General features: G+C 34.5%; 1 long non-coding RNA gene across 1 annotated transcript in view; it reads right to left on the reverse strand.

Annotated features, from left to right (window-relative positions):
• Positions 1-14231: 14231 nt before the first annotated feature.
• The window catches only part of LOC143231060 (uncharacterized), a 54225-nt gene continuing 43199 nt past the window's right edge, over positions 14232-25257 (reverse strand). Inside the window, exon 2 of the long non-coding RNA XR_013016763.1 lies at positions 14232-14327. This is a non-coding gene — a long non-coding RNA (uncharacterized LOC143231060). The remainder of the gene's footprint in view (positions 14328-25257) is intronic.

Consider the following 25257-nt stretch of genomic DNA (forward strand, 5'->3'; position numbering starts at 1 on the left):
GATAGTTCTGTTACTTTGTATTTTGTACATACTGGATAGTTCTGTTACCTTATAGTTTCTACATTCTGGATAGTTCTATTACTTTATAGTTTGTATATACTGGATAGTTCTTTTACCTATTGTTTGTACATACTGGATAGTTTTATTACCTTATAGTTTGTACATGTTGGATAGTTCTATTCCCTTATAGTTTCTACATACTGGATAGTTCTATTTCCTTGTAGTTTGTACATGCTGGGTAGTTCTATTGCTTTGTAGTTTGTACATATTGGATAGTTTTAATACCTTGTAGTTTGTACATATTGGATACTTCTATTACTTTTCAGTTTGTACATAGTGGATAGTTCGGTTACCCCTTTAGTTCGTACATACTGGATTGTTCTATTACTTTGTATGTTTGTACATATTGGGTAGTTCTGTTACCGTGTAGTGTGTACATACTGGATAGTTTTATTATTTAATAATTTGTACATACTTGATAGTTTTATTACCTTATAGTTTGTAAATACTGGATAGTTCTATAACCTTAGAGTTTGTACATACTGGATAGTTCTATTAATTTATAGTTTGTTCATGCTTAATAGTTCTACTACCTTATAGTTTGTACATGATTGAATGTTCTTATTTTGTAGTTTGTACATACTTGATAGGTCTGTTATCTTATACTTTGTACATACTGGATAGTTCTATTAATTTATAGTTTGTTCATGCTTAATAGTTCTACTACCTTATAGTTTGTACATGATTGAATGTTCTTATTTTGTAGTTTGTACATACTTGATAGGTCTGTTATCTTATACTTTGTACATGCTGGATAGTTCTGTTACCTTGTAGTTTGTACATACTGGATACTTCTATTACCTTATAGTTTGTACATACTGGATAGTTTTATTACCTTGCAGTTTGTATATACTGGATAGTTCTTTTACCTTATAGTTTCTACATAGAGGATAGTTTTATTACTTTGTAGTTTGTACATAGTGGATAGTTCGGTTACCCCTGTAGTTTGTACATGCTGGATAGTTCTATTACCTTATAATTTTTACATACTGGATAGTTTTGTAACCTTAGAGTTTGTACATACTGGATAGTTCTATTAACTTATAGTTTGTTCATGGTTAATGGTTATACTACCTTATAATTTGTACATGCTGGATAGTTCTGTTACCTTTTAGTTTGTACATACTGGATAGCTCTTTTATCTATAGTTTGTACATTCTGGATAGTTATATTAAGTTATAGATTGTACATGCTGGGTAGTTCTTTTACCTTATAGTTTGTACATACTGGATATTTATCTTACGTTGTAGTTTGTACATAATGAATAGTTGTATTATCTTATAGTTTGTACATACTTAATAGATCTGTTACTTTGTTTTTTGTATATTTTTGATAGTTCTATTATTTTATAGTTTGTACATCCTGGATAGTTCTGTTACCTTGTAGTTTGTACATACTGGATTGTTGTGTTACCTTGTAGTTTGTACATACTGGATAGCTTTTTTACCTATAGTTTGTACATACTGGAGAGTTCTATTACTTCTTTAGTTTGTATATGCTGGTTGGTTCTATTATCTTATAGTTTGTTCATACTGGATAGTAATATTATATAATATTATACACTACTTTGGTGTTTAGTAAAAGTAATGCTATTTCTAATATTTGATCTGGGTACCTGTGTATTGAGGGTCTTTAAATTCAGACATGATTTTAAACGCTGACATACAGGAAAGCTAAATTTAAGGAATTTCTTTATAATTATGTTATTCAGAGAATAAATATTCTTACCCTTTATGTTATAAGCGATTTGATTTCGAAAGGGAAAATATTGTACTTTAAAACCGTGTATGTACTCAAGCAAAAACAACAACAAAAAACAACCAATGTTCACTGTTTCTAATAAAGTTATTGATCGAGAAAATTGCTAGACGATGCTACAAACCAAAAACAGTAAAATATCTCACGTTATTATAAGCCTTAGCTATAGTTTTAGTATATTCGCCTTGATATATATATATATATGTGTGTGTGTGTGTGTCGAAAATTTTAAAACTAATTTTACGCTATGATTACATAGCTCATTGATAACATGTTTGGTGGAAATAGGACCTGAACAGATGATCTTTGCGAAATGAAACGAAATATCTGAGCTATAAACCGAAATGTTCCAATATAAACCGTGTGTAGCTTATGCTGTTTTAATCTTTACGACCAAACTATGTCGTAAACGAAATGTCATGCCATCGGGACGTTACAAGATTTCGAAGTATTATATACTGGAAATAGTTTACGGTTCACTAGTGGTAACACGATTTGATCTAATTTATAAACTTTTTGTAAAGAGACAATTTCCGGTGAACTATTACATTTCATGTAATAACTTGATATGTATCAGAAAATAATGTTGTGTTTTTTTCAGTCCTAGTAAGGAAAAATACATGGACACTTTAAAAAAAAACGAACTTAAGGGCTCAAACAGCACAGTACTTTACCATAATTAACATTTACAAAATATTTACAACAAACACGTACGCTGTAAGTTGAATTTTAGCCATGAAACAAACATGACAAAAATTACAGTTATACTAGTTTATCCAGGACTCAGCAAATCTATCTTTCTGTGGATTATTCAAGAAAGAGACATTCTGCAGCATCTTTCTATGGAATATTCAAGAAAGAGACATTCTGCAGCATCTTTCTCTGGACCATTCAAATAAAGAGAGATACAAATTGTGTGAACCATAATTTATGAATAGTGTGAATGGTAGTTAACTTATGTTGATGTAACCAGTTCAAGCTACAAGCAGATATCTAGAAATGAATCACAGTACACAAATATATATATATGTACTGGCTCTCTTTACTACAGATATCTTTAAAAACTACAACAATTGCAATGAGCCCAATACGTATTTGAATACAGAAATAATTATACAGATATATAAAGATAAAAACCTTGAGCTACTAAGAACGTAAAACATATAATGGCAAATAGGATCTGGAGAAACGTGCTCTTTGTTGCTATTAGTAATTTAACCAGAAATTGAACGAGCACCAGATTCAGATTAGTGATGCAAAACTTGAATAATTTCCATCTGGAACATACAGGTAAGTTACCTAACAGCAATGACATGAGAAATCCTGTTTACGCTGCTACATTTACACTAATGTATTTGAATATCAGTTACAGTTAACATCTGCTCATCCCTACACCCTTCTATTGGTGTTAGCTGTGTCATCACTTGGCACGGTATTGCTGGGCACGAGAAAACAGTGACTGCAATATTCAATCTATTAATCTACGATGGCTAAAAGTAACTGTAAAGTTGAGTTACAGCTTTATTTGATCACCTGATTATCAATATTGAGTGTGCCATAGCTTGAGACTCCTAGTAATATTGAAAAGGGTTCATAAAGTGGGAAAATACGGATTAACTGAAGAGTTAAAATGTTCATCTTTATTCATTCTTTTCCCGCGCAAGCTACAAATGTGTAAAAGTTTCGCAGTGGCTTTCGTATGGCAGAAAGTATTTTAAGATCACTTGGCAACTGGCTATCACGAAGCACGGTTGTATTTAGAATAGGCTGCAAAATCACGAGTGTATTCTTTGATAGATTGTTTAGACAGAGAGGAAGACTTTCGAAACGTCGTCCTCTACACTTGTGTCACCACAACAGGCAGTTGCCGTCCATTCTACAATGTTTCATCATAATTGTAGTGTAAAAAATCTTATTATTACCCCTTGAAGTTAGCTTTGTTACTGAAATATGGTGTGTTTTTTTTTAACTTGAGTACAGGATGAAACAGGAGCTACCAGCCATTAATAAGCAAGCATTAGATGACTGTGAACCTGTAGAAAACTCAATGCTTTGTACAAAATACAATCGGTGTCTTTAGTCTTTTCTCCTATATTATGCATGAAGTGATGGAGTAAAAAGAAAAGTACAACATAATATTAAATTTTATTACACACATTTATAGAATACATTAGCTTTAACTTAGGGGAAAAAACCGTCATAAAACAAGTAATAAAACCATTTTGTAAAGGTAAAAGAATGTATAAATGGCAGTATTATGAAAATCAAACACGAATACACGAATTATACAGCTATGCATTTTTCATATGTTCTTTCTTTAATGAAGGTTCCTCAGCATTAAGTCCCAAGATGTCAAGATTATGACCAGTGATGGTTAATAACCTATTTTAGCCAATTGTATGGTATGATAATATCAATATTTGTGGTCATTCTACAAGTGCAATGTACAAAACTTATGTGATATTAACAATATATATTATCATTGAGTTATAAAATTAAAGCATATGTTCACTTATCAGCTGGGCCTGTCATGGCCAAATGGGTTAAGACACCCGACTAGTAACCAGAGGCTCTCGGGTTCGAATCCCCGTCACACCAAAGGTGCTCGCTCTTTTAGCCGATGGGGCGTTATAATGTGACGGCCAATCCCTCTATTCGTTGGTAAAAGAGTAGCCCAAGACTTGGCGGTGGGTGGTGATGACCAGCTGGTTTCCCTCTAGTCTTACACTGCTAAATTAGGAACGGCTATCTGCGCTAGCCGTCGAGTAGCTTTGCGTGAAATTCAAAAACAAAAACAAACAAACTTATCAGCTAACGTCAATTAATTTGTTTTTGAAGAAAAGAGGGAAGACAAGTAACGAATATTTTTGTAAAAATTAAGTAAGATGTAGGGATGACAGTGTATATATAAGATGTAGGGATGACAGTGTTAAGTAAGATGTAGGGATGACAATGTTAAGTAACATGTAGGGATGACAATGTTAAGTACGATGTAGGGATGACAGTGTTAAGTAAGATGTAGGGGTAACAATGTTTAGTAACATGTAGGGATGACAATGTTAAGTACGATGTAGGGATGACAATGTTAAGTACGATGCAGGAATGACAGTGTCAAGTAAGATGTAGGGATGACAGTGTTAAGTAAGATGTAGGGATGACAATGTTAAGTAAGATGTAGGGATGACAGTGCTAAGTAAGATGTAGGGATGACAATGTTAAGTAACATGTAGGGATGACAATGTTAAGTACGATGTAGGAATGACAGTGTTAAGTAAGATGTAGGGATGACAGTGTTAAGTAACATGTAGGGATGACAATGTTAAGTAAGATGTAGGGATGACAATGTTAAGTACGATGTAGGGATGACAACGTTAAGTAACATGTAGGGATGACAATGTTAAGTAGGATGTAGGGATGACAATGTTAAGTAAGATGTAGGGATGACAATGTTAAGTAAGATGTAGGGATGACAATGTTAAGTACGATGTAGGGACGACAGTGTTAAGTACGATGTAGAAACGACAGTGTTAAGTAAGATGTAGGGATAACAATGTTAAGCAGGATGTAGGGATGACAATGTTAAGTAGGATGTAGGGATGACAGTGTTAAGTAAGATGTAGGGATGACAATGTTAAGTAACATGTAGGGATGACAATGTTAAGTAGGATATAGGGATGACAATTTAATGTAAGATTTAAGGATGACAATTTTATGTAAGATTTAAGGATGACAATGTTATGTAAGATGCAGGGATGACAATGTTAAGTAAGATGTAGGGATGACAGTGTTAAGTAGGATGTAGGGATGACAATGTTAAGTAGGATGTAGGGATGACAATGTTAAGTAAGATGTAGGGATGACAATGTTAAGTAAGATGTAGGGATGACAATGTTAAGTAAGATGTAGGGATGACAATGTTATGTAAGATTTAAGGATGACAATGTTAAGTCAGATGTAGGGGTGACATGAATTCAGGTTTGAATAAAAGTACTTAAACTGAATAGTGCAATACAGTCTTACAGCGGCTGAGAACCATGAGCTTGTAAGATTAACTCAGTGACTACTTATTTAAGGATTTTTTGTATGGTTTTGTGTTCTTATCTCTACCTTGTTTCTGTAGTTTTTGTCATCGTCGTCTCTACATCGTACTTGATTTTTGCAATTTTATTATTTGTAATATTTTCAAATTATTCTTTTCCACACGTTTCTTTATTACGTAATATTTAAAAAGCATCGGTCCTTGATGTAAGCAGGTTGCGTTTTCCGGGCTTTAATATCGTGATAGAAAGCACGTAAACCTCCACAACATTTGAAAAGATAAATAAAAATAGCAACTACAATATTGTTATCTTATTATATTCTGAAGATGGTTTTATTTTAGGCTTAAAAAAACAACGAAAAATGAAAATAAGGAAACCGCTATGTCATAGTTTTAGTTAACAATAAGAATCATATATCAAGGTAAGTATTCTCCCTTTAATGATACTAAGAACTTTTCATATGGCATATGAAATGCCATTTTAGCTAGACATTTGGCTGCGGTCCAACTTAACTGAAGACATTTAGTACTTATAGAAAAAATAGATAGATCTCGAATATTATGTTTACACAGATCTGATTTGAAATCCACAATGACCTAAATGTGAAAAAAGTAAAAAACTGGATAATAATTAACATTAAGCTTGTTGATTTAACAGTTTCGTAAGTTTTCGGTGTCAACGTGGTTACACTAGACACCTTTTGTTATTAAATTACTCAATATTAAGGACTAGATTTTTTTCTCTCAGTTGTCCATCTATAATCGATTTCATTTTGTCCGTTTTGAAAGTTTTAGAATGCTTAAAAAACTGAATGAGAAACGTACTAGTGACTGCTACAGTACTCTGATATTTTGAATACGATTTGTATTAGATTTATATTTTTCGTGCATATTTTTGGTTTATTGCTTGTTTGTAATTTCGTGCAAAGCTACACGAGGGCTATCTGTGTTAGCTGTCCATAATTTAACAGTGTAAGACCAGAGGGAAGGCAGATAGTCATCACCACCCACCGCCAACTCTTGGACTACTCTTTTGCTAACGAATAACCGTCGCATTATAAAGTCTCCACGGCAGAAAGAGCGAGCTTGTTTGTTGTGACAGAGATTCGAACCTAAGTCCCTCAGATTACAAATTGTGCGTTCTAACCACCTACCCATGCCGACCCTACTTTATTGCATCTTTAGCAAGTACAATGAAGAATGGTTAGCGATAACTGACAAAGACTAATCAGTATTCATAGAAAATAAATGTCAAGGGTCATTTGGGGTAAAAGTTGAGAGTATGATTTTTCAAGTAGCTGCAACTTGCTGAATCTGAAAATATTTTCACGAAGTTCAAACTTGAGTTGCTTGGATTACAGTTTGTTAAAAGAAAAGCATAGCCACCTGTGTTATGTCATAATTTTTCATGCAGATAAAAGCTGTACCATAATAAATGTATTGTGAGTAGCGTTGTGTGAATGGCGTTATATTTACGGGTAGCAGGATTGATACACAAATGTACCCAACATATATAAAAGTACATATGACAATACAATACTTTATTTTGGTCCACTCTGCATAAGATTTAAAGCATTGAGTAAGATGGATACATTCAAATTATTAAAATACAGTTTAATATATCTTCCCCGGTGGGACAACGGGGTCGATTTCTCGCGATGGATACAACTGATAGCCAAGTGTAGCTTTGCTATAAAATAAAACAAACTGTTTAGTGTGTATATATATAAATATATATATATATATATATATATATATATAAATAAATAGAAATATTGTCGGTTCATATAAAAAAATTATGGCAAGCATCTCGGGAAGAAGTTAAAATGTGTAAAAAAACAACCAGTGTTACTGCACGTTTCCTACATGGCCAAGCGTGTTAAGGCGTTCGACTAGTAATCCGTGGGTCGCGGGTTCGAATTCTGGTCACACCAAACCATACCCGCCCTTTCAGCTGGGGGCGCTATTATGTGAAGGTCAATCCCACTATTCGTTGGTAAAAGAGTAGCTCATGAATTGGGGGGTGGTTGGTGATATCTAGCTGCCTTTCCTCTAGTCTTACACTGCTAAATTAGGGACGGCTAGCGCAGATAGTCCTCGAGTAGCTTTGCGCGAAATTCAATAAACAAACCTTTCTTACAAAATATGAGGCTATCACGGACATCGTGCACTATATTATTTTTTAAGTATTATTGTTGGGACTCAGGAAAAAAAAGTCATATGAAGGTTAATTGAATGTTTTTTCCTCTTTTCGACGGACCTATTTGAACCAGTTAATCAATGTACCAATCAGAAGGCAAAAGGACTACTGACAGTTTGAAGTTAGAGATACAAAATATTGTGGTCCTTTGTCATACTACAATTGTTAAGGACGGATCTTCGTCTCATCCTTAACGTCTATGTTCCCACATCCAGTTATGCTCTGTCTGACGTATGCTTATCTTTTAGCATAATTTGTATTCCAAAAGGCTTTGGCATAAGACTGACGTGACTAAAGCCCACCACACCTTCCGTCATACGTCACACACACATCGTTTATTGTCTGACAGTTTCAAACGTTCGGTCACAAAGTATCTCATGTACATTTCGTTCTCCAGCTGTTTGAAGTATGCGACGATTGGACAAAATAAGCCGTGGAAACGACTTGTGCATATGTGACGTCTGTCACTTTCCCAGATAGAAATCCTCGTTTATAATGATGCATACTGTTATTTGAGACACGTGGATAAGTTTTACCACTTGCCCGTTTTTCTGTAAGGATTTACTGCTCCAGGTTGATCCGCTTTTCTTTTCCAATACCATGAAGTACAAGGGATATCTCCGTGTGATAAATTTTTAATCTCCAATGTAAATACATTTTTTTGGTCTGAAAGAGGTGTTTGATAAGACTCCCAACAACAACCAGTTTTTATTGGCGTCACAATTCTAAAATGTAGTTCTGATACATTCAGTCGTACCATCGTAACTTTAGAGCATCTGTGGTTGTCATGTGACTGGATGCTTTACTTTTTCAAATTCGATTTAATATAATGTAATCATGTTACCGTAATCTATTATGTAGACCCTTTAAGTTTTATTGCTAAAATGCACGAACAGAGTACCGAAGGCTAAGGTACGTGATGTGAAGAGAAACGTTTATTTGGAAAGGTGATTGTGATTTTCTTACAGCAAAGCCACATCAGGCTATCTGCTCAGCTCACCGAGGGGAATCGAACCCCTGATTTTAGTGTTGTAAATCCGGAGACATACCGCTGTACTAGCGGGGGCTATTTGGAAAGGATATTGCTGGGTTAGAGAATCGGAGAAGAGATGGCAGAATATCTGTTGATCATTAGCTTTTCTCCGGTTTCTAGAGGTGGTTGGAATATAATAGGATTTCGTGCATCTAGGTCAAATCAAATGCTAAGATATTCAAAATTACATTGCAATATGTAAGCATATTACGTTACATCAGGTGCGTGAACACATAAAATGTTCAACTGATATTTACGTAAGTGAGTATCAAATGCATTTGTAAGAAAATCCTGCAACGTTTTAAAAATCGTCATTTTCACTGCATAATTCGAAGCTGGCGATATAAAATATTTGTGAAAGACGTAATAAAATCACTGTCATCAATGTATTTTTTATTTAAACCCGCGAGAACACGTGTTTGGAAATCGACGAATCTTTGATACTGTTGGAACTAATGATTTTTAGGCATTTGAAAGTGACACGACAAACTGTTTTAGAGCTTCCACCAGGAAACAGTTGGGATGTTAATGATTTGCGGCTCGATAAAGGCTTCCATTTTGCCATGAAATAGAAACAGAAATCACCAAAGCGAGGAGTTACCATGATGACTTTGTATCGATCATTTTACGGCACTTGTAAATCTGGTTTCGTCAACTGTGTTACCAGCATTTATTAGTAGCTTACTTCTAGCCAGTTTTAGACATCGGTTAATTTTATGTTATTTTGATTTTTACTTGTGTTTTTTATATTTCAGTATTAAAATTAATAGAAATTATAATATTGAACCACCATCCGTTATGAACGTACAAAATAACGGGTTACTATTTGCGTGTAAAAGTAAAAGGCAGTTTTAGTATCACGGTAAAAATTCGTAATAAGTGCGTTGAAAAGAATCGGTGGACGAAATTTTAAAAGAAAAATCGCTCTCTAGACATTGATCAAACAAAGTATTAAGATTAAAAATTTAACAGTCAAATGGAATTTGTTTCTAAAGCGTTTCATAGTTTCAACTTCAATCTTGTAAGTACTTCTGCACGAAGTTCTTTATTCACTATCTGTGATCGATGTATCTTCCATCAAGTATCTCTTTCTCCAGAAAATTGGAATCAATAGAACACCTTTAAGAATCAGTTTAGGAGCCCATTAGAGGAAAGTGATAATGGTTTACTGTGACATCTTTCTCTCAGCCTCCCTTTGTTCGTTTTTAACATGCATTTACACCCATGTTGAGAATAATGCACATTTAAGTAATTGAAAGCCTTGGAGTTTCCTTTTTCTTTCAAACTCTTTTCAATATTCGGTTTGGATATAAAGTTATATTGATTTTCTTGATTCATGAAATATAGAAGGTAGACAGTACTCAATATTTGTTACGCCGTCTCACCAGGCTTATATCATGCGTAGGGGATGTAGATAATCGAATCTAGAAAATTAAAGATATCTTTAGGTGAATAGCACAATGATTTTATCTAAGAGTTGACTACTAAATCTAAGATTAATCTGAATTATTACTATCATAACTTTTTTCCCGTTTTTCAAAAGTCCTCGGGTGGGTAAGCGGTAAGTTTATGGACTTATAACGCTAAAATCTAGAATTTGATATCCTATGGTGGGCATAGCGTAGATAGCTTAACGTGTGACATTGCATTAAAATAAATAAACAAATTTTTTTCTAACAATTTTGAACAAAATTTATTAAAGAAATGTTTTAGCCCGAGGCTGCCAGAAACCACTATATTTTGTCTTAAAAGCTTATAAAAAAATGAATTACCTTAAGAGTACAATGCTTTAGTGTTTACCTTTTCACTGGATGCACGATTCTTGCCACAATGTTTTAAATGGTGCTTGGTTGACACATCTAGCCATCACACGCAATCTAAGGGAAACCAGAGGCCTTTGAATAGAATTTTAAAAGGCTAAACTATGTGTTTTCAGTTAGAAACTTCTGAGTAATTTTATCTGTTCTTTCGTTATCGATTTTCCAAGCCTTAATCCCTTGGGCCAACTGAATACTTTATACAATTTGTATATATACACACATAGTTATTAAGAACACGCCATGTTTACCAAGGAAGCACTTGTTACGTTACTGTTAAGAACTTCTGAATTTGGTTTAACATAAGAAAAATGAGAATTTCATAAAAATATTTGAGTTAAAAACATTTTCTTTAGCAGAATGAGTAAGTCTGTTTTGTTTTCCCTGATACAAGTTAATTATTTTAGCTAGTGGTACTCTAAGGAGATTCCACAGGAGACAAATTTTGCTCGTGAGAACTAATTACCTTAAGTAACTTTTGAGGCATGAAGTGTTTTTTTTTTTTTTGTGTTTTTGTTGTTGTTGTTGAAGCCAATGTCACAAACAAACATATTTGTGTCACTCGACCAAGATATAGGGATCACATAAACAGATCGGTCAGAAGTAACAAAATAAATAAAAACTGAAACGTTAATTCGTTATCGTCAGGTAAAATAAACAAACTCCAAAACATTCATACACACTTAGGATAATCGTCCCTTCAATATCCATCTAATTAATCAGTCTAAATAGAAGTTACAAACAGAAATATAGGGATGAACCATCATGTTTGTTTATAAGTAGACCCTTGCAGATCTTTAAGTTCTTTACATATTTCCTTTGAGTTTGAGGTTGAGTTTTCTGCAATCAAACGAAGAAAAAATGTTCAGACTGAAATTTCAGATCGATTTTTTTTCTTTAAAGCCTGTAACTAAAATTGTTATAAACCTAAAGGGTGATGGAAATACGCTTTTTGGGGGATTTAATTTTTTGCCACTGTGATGCAAATTTGATTACTCAGTAATAACGCTATGTTTATATTTTCCAAATAATATGTACTTTGGTTGTTCTATTAAACTAAAAATTAGTTTGCCACACAAATCAAACTAGTTGTCCTGTTTGTATTTCGGCATTCTTCGTCATTCGACAATAGAAAAAAACAACAACAAACAAAACATTTCAGAATTCAATTTAAGCTATTGTGTCTAAGAAAGATGAAACTCCTCACAGTTATGTCAAATATTTCCTCAGGGAAAATGTTTTTTTACATAAATTTCTCATTTTCCTTTAAGAATGTCGATGCCTTTTTTTTGTAAAGGGAATTTTTTGTTGTATACAAGATTGTTTTCAAACGAACAAAAATCAATATTTCATGCTACGTATGGTGATCTAATAACTCAACAAGATTTGTTTGATTAACGTAACTGTAATACAGCTTTGAAACTGCATTGATAGTAAACTGGTTGTTTTAAAATGGAAGTATTTTTTTTCTTACATTTGTAATAACTTTCTCTGTGGCTCATCGATAAGTAATATGAAAAAAACTTTCATATTATTTTCCAGTATAAATAGCATCATCCTAAGTTAAGCAATGTTGAAGATTATAAAACTGTGTTAGATATTATTTAAAACAAATAGGGTAGGTCTGTTTTAATGGCACGGCATGGCCTGGTGGTTGAGGCGCTCGACTCGTAATCTGAGGGTTGCAGGTTCAAATCACTGTAATACTACCATGCTTGCCCTTACAGCAGTGGGGGCATTATAACTTTCGATCAATCCCAGTATTCATTCGTAAAAAAGTAGCCCAATAGATGGAGGTGGGTGGTGATGACTAGCTGCCTTCTCTCTAGCTTTACACTACTAAATTCGAGACGACCAACGCAGATAGCCTTCGTGTAGCTGTGCGCAAAATCCAAAACCAAATTCTTGTAATATAGTTTATCATACTTAACAGCGTACATCACAAGTGAATTTATAAACGTAAAGTAAGACAAAGTGAATATTGAGTATTAACGTCACTCAGAGAACTCTCGCACTAAACTATGATTGTATGACTTTTCCTTTAATATAGAAGTGAATTAAAATCCTTAACAGTGTGGTGAGTTTATTAGTGATGATATCGTTCTGATAGTTGAAATTAAGTAAGTAAAAACGTTAGTTATGCACAAATCTAAGATAAAAGTAATTTTCAGTACCATAATCTGCTTATCGAGAATGATTGTTTGTTTGTTTATTTTTTAATTTCGCGCAAAGCTACATGAGGGCTATCTGCGCTAGCCGTCCATAATTTAGCAGTGTAAGACTAGAGGGAAGGCAGCTAGTCATCACCACCCACCGCCAACTCTTGGGTTAGAAGTAAGTATGAAAAATAATGTTAACTCCATGTGTATCATTATGCTCTTAATAATCTTTAATGGAGTTAAGCAGCCTGTACACGGGCAAAAGAAAATAATGCGCTTCGAGAGAGATATAATTCATGACTTGTCGTTACGAAAGTCTCTAGCCACCTAATTTTGCTGTAATGCCAGTTTAAATAACGGTTTTTGTGAAACAGATTCTCATGTAATCGTATCGCCAGAGTTTAGAAAATAGCCTCAAAAAGAGACACAACGATGGATATGGTCTAGTGATGCTGTCAGTGTGAACGTCCATCATTGAAAAGAAATCACCATCGAGTGAGCACTTGGAATGAAATGGTTTCGTCTTCGAATTATTCTTCACATTAGAGATTGTACTTTTGTTCGTAATGAGCGACTCAGATGGGCGTGGCTTTACCAAGGGATTCATTTGATATAAGTTAAGTGGTTGCAGAAGAAAGATAGAGTTTTCCTAGCTGTTTCTTTAGTTATTCACAACGTGATAGTAGTTGAGAATTTTAGGGTGTGTGTGTTTTTCGTATAGCAAAGCCACAAAGGGCTATCTGCTCAGCCCATCGAGGGGAATCGAACCCCTGATTTTAGCGTTGTAAATCCGGAGACATACCGCTGTACTAGCGGGGGGCGAGAATTTTAAGCTCTCGGAGACAGATGGATGTGCTTATCATATGTTATCAAGTTCAAGCAAAAATCAGTTGGGCATTAGAACATAATAAATCCTTTGTTTTCATCGACTAAATTAATAGTTCTAAAAGGGATACATTAGCTAGGACTTGTACTGATTACGATTTTACTTAATCAATATTTTTTTTTATAATCTCTCGTAATAACTTTCGACAAAAATAACCTCTATTACTTATCACTATCTGTGATAATATATTAAGCACTGACATTTTCACTAGATTAAAATCAAACTTTACGACCTATACCAAAATTTTAGTACAAAATAGGTTCTTAATAATAGCTCTTACCGAGTGCTGGTCAGTTCTGTCTGTTGGTGATCGACTTTGTGATTGTCCGTTTGTTTGTTGAATTTCGAGCAATTCTTCACAAGTATATTTGCGCTCTAATTATGAAATAAAAAACCAGAGGGAAGATAGTTATTCAACGTCACCTATCGTCAAAATAATGAATAAAACGCATATCGTACTCAGGGTATAATGTAAATACAATGCATGCAGGAATGTTAGAGGCTATAAAATAATTATAATGAAAGTCAGTAAAAGGTGTTGATTATAAGAAAAAAAGATATTGTTTTGACGCTATATATACATTCGTATAGTATTTTATTCCTTACGTTCTTCATAGGGCGTTACACTAAGAATTCGTTAAACCAATTTGTTAACACCTAATATATATTAACTTCAGATGGCTATTTTCACTGATGGGTTTTAATGAAAATTTATACTTTTAAAATTTGATTCACAGAATAAAAGTGTCGAAAATTTTCCACGTTTTCTTTCATTCATTGGAAAGGCTCAGTATAATGCCTACAGACGAAATAGTTAACTTGGTTTCTTTTCTATGCGCCATTTTAACGTCTGCTTTTTCTTCTTATTCGAGTAAGTAACACAATATCTGCAGTTGTTAGCGATCTTTTATTACTTAAGAGAAATAGCGTACACTTGTATGTTACCGTACGCCACGAACGCAACTTTCACATCTTATTATGAACTTTTCTACAAACTTTTATCTTATTATTCCTTTCTACCTTTTGGCAATTGAAAATGCACTCAGTTCTGTAAGATTATTCTTCTGATCAAGTAGTTGGAACTAATACTTAGCAACAAAATTCCGTTTTAAAATGTTTTTTTTCCACACTTGAGAGAACTAATGAGACTAAATAAATTGAATTTTCTAATATTTGAAAGATAATGCTCTGGACGATTCATGAACTGTACGATAGACAATTTTAAAATACCTTTTCTCTACGTAACGCATGTTTCACTTATTACGATATTTATTTTGCTTCAAAGAAATGCAAAGTACAATAAAAATTAATTGGCCTAAGAAACTCTTTCTTAAGATAGTTTGTTATTCAAGTCTTTCAATAACATCTTTTTTTTGTGTTTCTCTTCGCTAAGTTCAATTGAGCTTCGCCACCTCATGGAAGTTAAATCGGTGGATTACTGCTTGCATGAGAAGTGTTATAAATCTCATGTTCTCTCCTTCTTTTCATTACTATGTTTGATCGATGTTATTACACCAACAGCAAACGATGCATGCTTAAAATGACGTACGAATGACCGTATTTTCTATCCCTGAAATGTATTGTGTAGCAACACAACTGACAGACACACACAAATACGTCAAACTGGAAATAGTTGCTTACTGTTCTACGTTTTACAGCCAGCAGTAAAGCTTTTTAACAATATTTATGACTCATTTCATAAAATCAGCTATAACTAATTCTCATGTGATATTTATAGAACAAGAAAAGGGATATGGTACCTAAATACAAGTGTTCCAAATGAACGTTTTTCTTCTTTAAATATAACCTTTCTCCAATGTCAATAATAACAGAAGACGTCGCTAAAACATGAAAATTGGTTTGTTTTTCAAATGCTAGTGGTCCTAATGAACGTTCTTGCTCACTAGATGACAACGCTTTTCTTCAGAAATAAAATAACAACCTACAACTCTCTTGAGTACCTAAGTAGTTTGTAATTTAATTTGTTGTTTACAGTTTGTATATTTTGTATGTGAAAGGAGTAACTGTAGCCGTTAACGAACAAAATAAATGAAAATAGAAAAGTTTCAATTCCTGAAGCCCCTAACGTAACTATAATCCCTTTGACTTCCTCATGAAACACGTGTAATGTGAGCTTAAACTTGCCTCTAGGAGCCCAGTGCAACGTATTAGGTAAAGAACGACATTGTTAGCTACAATAGAACTTTATTAAGAACTCCATGTTTTGTTGATATTAAAAACTTGAATGTAAACATGTTCATACCTTCAGATAATCCCATATATTATGTCCCCTTGGATTCTCATAATGTTTGTACAAAACGCTTCAAGACCAGTTTTCCCATTTTTATTTTAGTTGCTTTTTTTTTATGTTCCGTCTATTAGTATATTAGCGTAAAAGAAACGGTAGGAAATATAAAAGATCTATGTATAGAGATTACTGAGAGCCTTAAGCTGTTATATTGTGAATGTTTACCAAGATATTAGATCATACTGTATGCTCATATTTCTATGGAAGGAAAACCCAGGAGCTGAGACAAACCCACAAGTGTTTAATAAAGTCCATGTCCTTTTAATTGAGTAGATAATGGTAGGGCTGTAATGTCCTGTGTCTCTCTCCTATTTGAGGCTCGGCATGGCCAGGTGGTTAGGGCGTTCGACTCGTAATCTAAGGGTCGCGGATTCGAATCCCCGTCATACTTAACATGCTCGTTTTTCAGCCGTGGGGACGTTATAATGTGACGGTCAGTCCCACTCTTCGTTGGTAAAAGAGCAGCCCAAGAGTTTGCGGCGGGTGGTGATGACTAGTCGCCTTCCTTCTAGTCTTACACTGCTAAATTAGGGACGACTAGCGTAGATAGCCCTCGTGTAGCTTTGCGCGAAATTCAGAAACAATTTAACAAGCAATTTACATATTTGTATAAAATTCTTTTAATAAGTTTGAAATAAGCAGCTTATGTTGACAGATCTAATACCTTCGACAACTAGAACAATTTCACTATTTAAGATATTTTCGTGTAGAGGCCACAAGCTGGTTATAAGAAGGCCACTATGACCATAAAACGTATCCACAAAGGTCTGTATTATGTTTACAAGTATATATATATATATATATGAATGTGCCGAATACTTCAATTTGATTTTCTTGTAAAATTACTCTAGGATTTATTTTGTTTCTGCGTTTTCTCCTTTTTTCAGTCATGCGAGTTTCGTGGTTTGAATACAGTGCATGTTTGTATAAATAATATTTTAAAGAACAATGGGCACTGTCCAGAACAAATGGTGCATGTAGTAGGTTCAAATAGAAACGTTAGAAACATAAAAAGTAAGGGAACTTATTATAATATTATATGCAGTGTATACTTCAGTGAAGATCAACATTAATTTAGAATAATGTTGATAACTTGATACTTTATTTGGAATTAAAAAAGAGGCTTAGAACATTGATGATTTATCCTCCTGGTGTGTTTTTTTAATCTTACTTATTTTAATTACTAAAACAATGCTGCTGTTTCTAATGGGTGAGATGTTACTTGATTTATTGTCACTTTGTGATATTTACAATCTATATAAACGAGGCTCAGCCCGTCAGAAACAGGAACTAAATTACTGTTCTGCTAGACAACCGAAATGTTTTACGAACGTGAAACACCATCTGAAGATAGTATGGATAATTTATCGTACACATTGTTCAGATCATTTTTTAAAATAATTATACTTTACTGTCTGCTGTTTTCAAGCCAAACTCGACCTCAGTAGTCTTGAGAAAATTTTTTTTTTTTCAGAAATAAAGTACATTCCTTTGACGAAAACCAGCAAATAAACTGTTATTAGAATGGGAGTAACCCATATATTGATCTATTTTATCATTTATTGGTATACTCTTTTTATAGAGCAGTGAATCATATTTCATCATGTTCCAAATTTGTGTTAATTTATCCTTTGAATATTGTATAGTTGGATTCATTCTCTTACGTCTCATGAAAATCAGCTTATATAAATTTAATCCCATAATTATGTTTTTACTCAGGCTTTCAGTTTCATTGTTTGTAGACAGATCTCACTTCCCACCAAACAAATACACACTTTTTTCGTTTCATGTAGCAAGAAGCGCTGTTTATTGGCATTCTATAAACTATTCTTAATTATTTTTATATGTGATAACAGATAAGGGTCAGAAATGACTAGGGCCCGGCATGGCCAAGCGTGTTAAGGCGTGCGACTCGTAATCTGAGGGTTGCGGGTTCGCATCCCCTTCGCGCCAAACATGCTCGCCCTTTCAGCCGTGGGGGCGTTATAATGTTACGGTCAATCCCACTATTCGTTGGTAAAAGAGTAGCCCAAGAGTTGAGGGTGGGTGATGATGACTAGCTGCCTTCCCTCTAGTCTTACACTGCTAAATTAGGGACGGCTAGCACAGATAGACCTGGAGTATCTTTGTGTGAAATTCAAAAAACAAACAGAAAAGACGAGAAGGTAAGATAATTTTTGCACGGGTTTTGGATTAAGTAAACGAGGTCTGATCAAACACTTCTAAGACTTCTTCCGTTATAGGTGCCAGAACAGAAGCAATGAGCTTCACTGAGGTGTGTACAAAGTACAAACAGTAATCTACCCCACGAACAAGGCATTTCTCCAAACCTTATACCCGTGTTGCGAAAATCGTGTTCAAAGACAGACGTATCTCTTGCCTTTGCCGTAATAAAAATGGACAAAAATCCTCGAAATGTTAAGAACTGCCTTTGGTGATGACTGCTTAAGTAAGGTTGTCGTTTATCAGCAGATAAAACGCTTCCAAGATGACCCACGTTCTGGGTGACCGTTGAGATCGTTCACTGTTGAAACTGTCGCTAAAGGTGAAAGACAGTTAACTAGGCCTTTTATAAAGAGAACTTAATTCGCTTGAGGGAGAAAGTTAGAAGAAACCGCAGCGAGCTGTGTGAGAATGGTCACTGGTTTCTTCACCATGACAACAGACTTCGCACATTTCTGTGTCTGTTTAAGAATTTTTGATAGCAAAACATTTCTGTGATACCATACTCCCCGTATTCTCCCGATCTTGACCCGTGTGATTTTTTCTGTTCCCAAAAAATCAAAATTAATTTGAAAGGAAAGAGATTTGATGACATTCCAATCATGTATAATAATGTGAAAGCAGAACGTAATCGCATAGCCGTTGAAACTTCTAGCATTGCTTCAGAAAATGTCAGGAACATTGGAACAAGTGTGTATCAAGATTACTTTCAAGCGGATAGCATATAATACCAATCAGGTATGTGAAGGGTTCAGTATATCTGATTCTTATTGACTTTGTAATAATAAAACGACTATGGAACCTTATTAGTTCATTACAGCCACCGTTGTTACGTCCAGTCATACTCTTATTTGCTGATCAGGTTCTTTGACATTAACCATGCAGCGTATTTTCCTGGAAAAAGGCTCTTTCTTAATGATGCCATGGTCAAAGCATATCACTTCTTCCTGCAGGTATTCCATAGTTCGTCTGTAGTGCAAAAAGATGACGATTTCACAGTGCTCACTTCGACAGTTGATCAAACAGAATCCATGTGTGTTGCTTTTGGTGATTTGATCGACCAATTTGCCAATGCAATAATATGAATATGCGATTAATTCTTCATCAACTTGAGGTAAGCGACGATTGAACGGATATGTTGTGACAGTACGTTATGTACAAGGGACTTCTGTCGTTTTCCACATGTGGGTGGTTCTTTATGAGGTTGTTAATGAGTCTTGTGGATGATTTTTGAAATTAACCTTTGTGTTTATGAATTTTCACTTGTTACAAAACGCCACATTTCGTTGTTACGATTGAGATACGACTTCTTTCAAATTTCTCTCTGAATGGCCCTTGCACCCCAAAATGATCCACATTCCATTTTTTACTAGCACAATTACGTAGCATTCCCGTCTTGGAAATTGTTTGTTCCCTATCTGAACACGTGTTTATAATTTGACTGTGCGAATATTTTGCGTCGAAAAACATCGCTTCCCTAAAGCGGTTAATTTTTGGCAGCATTATATTAACTAGAAAACGTCATAAAAAGTCAAAATATATATCTTAATATGCTCTTATACGGCAACTTTACACTGACTATGGTTGCTATGCGAGTTGCTTATTCTCATATTCATTTTTTTTAATATGAAGTACTCAACGATTTGTACCTTAAACATTTATTTATTTTTTGCTGTTACTTATTTTCTATTTAACAATTCTAAAAGTTAGAATCAAGTCTAACGGACCTGTCTTTCTCATCTTACAAAGTAACTTATTAGGTTGTTTTGAATGAACAATTTCTGAATGCAAGGAATATGGAGGGAATATTGGATTACAACTATTCAGCTATACCCTAGTTCTGTCACAATTAGAATCACGTGCATTATTAATGACGCTACTATTTTTCATATTAACATTGTTTATAAATTCTAAAGTAATAACTCTAAATGTAATGTTTCAATCTTTTTCTTTCTTCAATTCTTATAACCCCTATTTCCAATTTGTTTTTGGTTTTTTACAAACCTATCTTTAAATGTTGGTACCAATAATTTTGTACAGAATCGATATTTTAGTTCCTACTGGTTGATGCTTTAATGCACTCGATAAAGGGTGTTTTGGCCGAGACGTCGTGAGAACTAAAGTACATGTTTCCAATAGGCATAGTTATTTCATCTTCTCATTTATTATATGCCATTTCCTGCAGCGACGACATGTTGTATTTCCATTTCTTTATAAATAAATTTTCCATAACTGAATTCTAGAATACCTTAAGGACTAATTAAGTTCACTGTCATATCTCTTGTTATACTTATAATGCGAAATATCTGATAAAGAAGTTATGAACTAAAACAGTTTAAGGCCCGGCATGGCCAGGTGGTTCAATGCGTGCGACTCGTTATCTGAGGGTCGCGGGTTCGCATCCCCGTCACACCAAACATGCTCGCCTTTTTAGCCGCGGGGGCGTTATAAAGTGACGGTCAGTCTCACTATTCGTTGGTAAAAGAGTAGCCAAAGAGTTGGCGGTAGGCGGTGGTGACTAACTGCTTTTCCTCTAGTCTTACAGTGCTAAATGAGGGACGGCTGGTGTAGCTTTGCGCGAAATTCAAAAAGAAACAAACAATTATGCATGCTATCTCTCGATTATTTAAAGCATTCTTCAACTAATCAAAAATCATTTAGATCATTATTGTGTTTTTTTTATAATAATCTTTTTAATAAAAAGTAAGTTTTACTCCTTAACTTGATATTGTTTAGCCATTTGTTTAGCACAAGCAGGATGACTTTTCGTGCTAAATATTGTGGTAGCACACAAACACATATGAATTTAATACAATTTCCTTAATCATTATAAGCATGTTTATATTTCATTCTTTTAATACATAAGTATTTGGCCTATTATATTTTTCTACATTGCATCTTCATCTAGTCATCCTGAGGAGTTTTCAGGAATTGGTAGAATCTATGATCATGGTATTCTAACCACACTACGTTCACCATATTCACTGATAACGACACATTTTGATGAACCTGCAGCTCATCAGGCCTGCGAAGTTATAAATCTTTGGATTCTGAACATTCGAGAACTTTAAGTTTTCTTTCATTGGCTTGTTAATTATAGTGGAAGATATGAGCAAGGTTCTTCGCAATGGATTATTTGGAGGGATTAGATGGTTGTCTTTCGTAAAAGTAATGGTTGGAGGAGTGGCTCGAAGTTTGACTTGGAATGTAGTACTGTATAAATAAGCCTTTCCACTTTCTTGAAGAATGCTGAAAACTGATGTCTTCGAAACATTACGTCGTTTGGTTCCCATCATTTAACTAACATTTTCACTATGGAAATATTCGTTATCGAAAAAGACATATTCCTATAACCACGAATCTGAGAAGGGGTCATATATTTCTGTAGCCATAACTCTAATCGTAAGGCTTTGGACGTCAGATGATAAGTTATTCTGTATTTCTTGCCGTCAATTTGTTGTCCACGTGAGCATGCGCAGAAAATATATCTAAACGTTTTATTCCATCTTCTCAAATATTTCTAATCACTAGGGATATGATAAATTTATTATAAAACCTTTATACCTTCATGCTATATAAAGTATACGAAATATAGTTTTTAGATTTTTTTCCACAAATAAAAGTACATGTGGTTAATCATGTAATGTATACAAGCTGCTAAGTCATATTAGTGTCTAATAAGTGCTATATGAGTCACGCAAACATTCATATAAATCACGCATCGTTCATTATCTCTGGCATTTTTAGTACAAAAATACTACCGTATGTTTTAGCTAAAGTTGGATGCATCCAATATAATTTTACGTCTTGCAAAGCTGTTTAGAAATATTATTACTTCATATATATTATAGAATAATTTTAAAACGTCGGACTCATAAATTATAGACAAGATCTAAAAAGTTAATCGTGAATACTCAAGGTGAATAAGTGTAGCCAAACGTCGATGTTGACAAGACAGGAGACTAATCGTAGCATTTGTTTTGAATTTCGCGCAAAGCTACTCGAGGGCTATCTGCGCTAGCCGTCCCTAATTTAGCAGTGTAAGAGTAGAGGGAAAACAGCTAATCATCACCACTCACCTTCAACTCTTGGGCTAGTCTTTTGACCAACGAATTGTGGGATTGACCGGGATATTATAACGCCCTCACGGCTGAAAGGGCGAGCATGATTGGTGCGATCGGGATTCAAACCCACGACCCTTAGATTAGGAGTCGAACGTCTTAACCCACCTGACCATGCTGGGCCTAATGTATAAAATGCACATTGTGCTGCTATTAATTTTTCGAATTTTCCTCTGGAGTAAGAACAACAGAACATAGACAAATTAAAAGGTTCCTGTATGTCTCTAGAGAAGTTGAACAATCCATATTCGTACTGTTAATTAATAGACACACATGTTCATATATATTTCTTACTATCAGCTTTACTGGGTTGATTACATTCTGTAACGCAGTACCCAGCTGGTCTTGGTAACATGAGCTAATTTGTTTGAAATTACATTGACACACCATAGTCTTCAAATGGTAACTAGGCGGTTCCACAAGGAGAAACTCATTAAACGAACTGACACCTTTGTATTTCACGAGCAAAAGCAATATTTTTTTAACTTCTCTAATAAAAGTTTACTGTTTACTAGCTACCACATCACACGAAGGTAATCACGTACTATCTAAGTAAAACATTTGATTGGCTCTTCGCTGCTTTGATGTTTAGTACATATCTGTGAAAGTAGATTTTAAAAAAAATGTAAATGTTTATGTAATAGTTGTTCTTTTTAAGCTTAAGAATCGTACTCCTGAGAGTTTGATTTCTTTTCCAGTTAATATGAATAGCTGTAGAATTGTGACAAAGTTTAGTGTGTTAGGAAACGTGTAGAATCATTCGATTTATTCGAGATGGTTTGAAGGATCTTTATGGCGTCTTCCCTGAAAACTGGTCGCACTGATGCAGTTCATTAGCTGCTTCGTATTTTCTCCTCAAAATAACTTAATTAAAATATTTGTTATGCTGTTATTTTTATAAATCGTATAACCATAAAATATTACTAAAAACGATAGCTGAAAAGTTGCTTAAAAGTAAGTGATACCGCAATTTAAGTTTTGTTAACATGTCAACTTTTAATAAAGTCAAATACAATAATTCTCACACATTTTAAGGATCTAATTTATGTAATAAAACTAATGAAACAGGCCACCACCAGCTGTGCTAACAGTAAACATTCGGTCCTACAGATGCCGAGCGCGTTTTATTAAAACGATTTTAGAGGTTCACCATGTAGTTATAGTCTATGTCGCCGCGTTTTACCATGCTCTAATTAGAGATTGTAGCTTCCATACAAAAGGCTCCGTCGTAAGGTTGCCATGTTCAAAATACAAACCACCATTCTTGCATATTGTTCTTAATCTATCTAGTGTACGAGGATGACGTTTTCCCAACTGCTGTTTCAACACTTCCATCACGTGAAATAGCACAAATGGTAAATTCATTTTCCAGTTGTATGATGTATTCGACAGTTGAACGGATATGTAGATATGTCGTGGGAGATATACGGAGGTTTTTTTTATTATGAAAGCTTTCTCTGGGCTGTTAGAAGAAAAACCCGCGGACCACAAATTGCGAACCTCTGCTATATAGTGTACATAATAAGTTTAATGTGTTTTTGTTTTGGAAAGTTTGTTTGGAATTAAGCACAAAGCTACACAATCGGCTATCTGTGCTCTGGTTATCTGTGCTCTGTCTACCTGTGCTCTGTCTACTTGTGCTCTGCCTACCTGTGCGCTGTCTACCTGCGCTCTGTCTACCTGTGCTCTGTCTACCTGTGCTCTGTCTATTTGTGCTCTGTCTACCTGTGCTCTGTCTATCTGTGCTCTGTCTACCTATGCTAAGATTAATGCCAAAAATAATTACCGTATTTCCCGACGTCAAAGACGCTATTTTTTTTCCCCAAAATAAGTCTTAAAATTGTACCCTGCGTCTTCTAGGCCGAAGATTACGTTGCTCATAGGCCTAAATCTACGCTCAGAGGAAGCGCTTCGATACTAGACAGTAATCTAAGCCCCTCTATATACCCAGAATGAAATGTATAACTTACTTTGTATTAAATAACAAATAAATAAACGAGAACAGGTCACCGTTCATATGGTGCTGTAATACCGTCACTCTTTTTAACTCCTCAGACTTAGAATAACGTTATTACTGGTAATAATACAAATGTTCCAGTGGTAATATAAGGTATACACTTTCAAAGGTAGATGTGAGAAGTATAGAGCTCACAAAGACGAGAAGTGTGCAAGAGGATTTATATACCATAAGTCACTAAACAATCCATGAAACATTTTGATAAGATTGGTGGAAGTGTTGTGACCTTATTCTTAGGTTTATCCTTTTGTTCAAAATTTAGCTAATCAGAATGGAGGTGCGTCTTTAACACCGAGAAATACGGTAATCCCATTTAAAAAAGGCTGATCAAAAATCAATGTTAGCTGATCTAACATCTGCGGCAACACGGAAATCTTTAACGCTGATCAAAAATCAATGTTATCTGATCTAACATCTGTGGCAACACGGAAATATTTAACGCTGATCAAAAATCATTGTTATCTGATCTAACATCTGTGGCAACACGGAAATCTTTAACGCTGATCAAAAATCACTGTTATCTGATCTAACATCTGTGGCAACACGGAAATCTTTAACGCTGATCAAAAATCATTGTTATCTGATCTAACATCTGTGGCAACACGGAAATCTTTAACGCTGATCAAAAATCATTGT

The sequence above is a fragment of the Tachypleus tridentatus genome, chromosome 10 (assembly GCF_004210375.1).
Source record: "Tachypleus tridentatus isolate NWPU-2018 chromosome 10, ASM421037v1, whole genome shotgun sequence".
NCBI lineage: Eukaryota > Metazoa > Arthropoda > Merostomata > Xiphosura > Limulidae > Tachypleus > Tachypleus tridentatus.